This window comes from Otolemur garnettii, unplaced genomic scaffold (assembly GCF_000181295.1).
Source record: "Otolemur garnettii isolate 467f Iridium unplaced genomic scaffold, OtoGar3 scaffold00138, whole genome shotgun sequence".
Classification (NCBI taxonomy): Eukaryota; Metazoa; Chordata; class Mammalia; order Primates; family Galagidae; genus Otolemur; species Otolemur garnettii.
The window spans coordinates 4,792,013-4,794,035 of NW_003852533.1; positions in this window are offsets into that span (position 1 = coordinate 4,792,013).

Here is a 2,023-nt window from a genome sequence, read left to right on the forward strand (position 1 = left end):
ATCTGTGGCCTGTTTCTGTGGTCAACAGCTAAAAACATGCCCATAACTGCATAGAGATCCTTCATCTGATGAAGACAAGATAAAAATTTTAAATATATATATTTAATGTAATCGATAAAGTTATACAATTTACCTGTATTTGGTACAAAATGAAAAATACAGGAAAAGTTGTTTTTTGTTTTTGCCAACTCTATTCTGTGGAAAACTGGTATTCTGTGATATCTTAATAGACATCTAATATTACTTGGAGAACAGTGGTTTTCTGTGGTCACATCAGCTCGAAGAACCCTGGGATAAGAGGCTTTACTGTAGGGCTTCTCAACACCCTTCCTGCCAGGGGGGAGAGACAGGGGTAAGTGGGACATTTGTCACCATCTCCAGGGACCCAGCAAACTGCCAGATGCCACCCAAGAGATATCACTGCCCCTCCTGACCCAGCACACACTCTTGGGCCCAAATCCATTTTCAAATCACATTTTGAAGATTCTCAAAGGAAGTGATGGTGCAGCCATTGACCTAATGACCATGGCAGCCAGATGCCCAGGGCTGCAGATGAGGGATGGCACTCAGTTTCCAGAGGAAGGAACAGAAGGAGGAACAGCCATGGGAAGCTGGTCTAACTATTTACCGTAACCTGCATAGGTAGCCAACTCAGTCCTACTCAGGTTTTTGTATATTTAAAGAAATGCTTACTTAGGGATTAGAAATGGGATAAACTATTTCCATCCTGAACTTCAAAGGTAGAATGCATAATTGTTCTCAGCTAGCAGTTAAGAATATGTAGCCCAATAAATCAAAGAGTTTCACTGGCAGTTGAATAGTCATTGAATAGGAATCGTTTTAAATATTAAATTCACATGACAAGCCTAAGAGGACACAGCATAATTCAAATGGAAGGAAGCAAACTTCTAGTTAGTGGGGAGGCCGTGAACAGTGAGTGGTTAGCCCTGCTCCCAAGAAGCTTGTAGTTGAGGACTCTTGAGAGTGGACGTGAGGACTGAGCAGGTAAGACACGAAGTAACATGTGCACTATAGCCGATATGGACGGTGAAGCCATCTGGGAGCCTACAAAGATGAGGGAGGTTTACAGTGCTGGTGGGACTGCAAACTAGTACAGCCTCTGTGGAAGGAGGATGAAGAACCCTCAAAGAACTCCAAGTAGACCTTTCATCTGATCCTGTGATCCCACGACCAGGCATCTACCCAGAAGAAAACAATCCTTTTATCCTCAGGATGTTTGTACTAGATTGTCTATGGCAGCTCAATTTATAATCACCAAGATGTGGGAACAACCTAAATGCCACCAACCTAGGAATGGATTAACAAGCTGCGGTATATGTACACCATGAAATACAATTCAGACATTAAAAGATGGAGACTTTACATCCTTTGTATTATCCTGGATGGAGGACACATTCTCCTTAGTAAAGTATCACAAAATGGAAAATCAGGTATTCAATGATCTCTAATGTGAAGCCAGTAGTTGAACAAATACACCCCTATACAAAACAAAACCTCAATTCAAGTTGGAGGGAGGGAGATATGTGTACTCCCTCCCAACGGGTACAATGTCAGGGTACGTGGCACACGTCCTGGGGGCGGGACACAGCTACAGCAGGGACCTTGCCTAACACATTATGTTACTGACATCGTAACCCAATGGTTTGTACCCTCATATTAATCTGAAATAGCAAAAACTAATGGAAAAAAGTAGGAAGGTGGGGTAGAATCCACATTATTATTATATGATTTGGAAGGAAGAGTGATAGCTCAGAGTGGGGCCAACGAGAGACCATGTCAACTTCTGGTTTGAGAACGCGAGGAAGAACCTTCCTAACTAATGTCACAGTCAGCTGGACACACCAGCTGACCACAGAGCTTGGGAAGCTTTTCTCTCACAACAGAGGAACTCACAGAAGAGAAGAGAGAGAAACCAGAAAACCTGCTGGGGAAAGATAAGGGTGGCACTGAAGGAAAACCCTTTCTTAACACACACAGAATTTCAAGAGGAAAAGGGAAATAG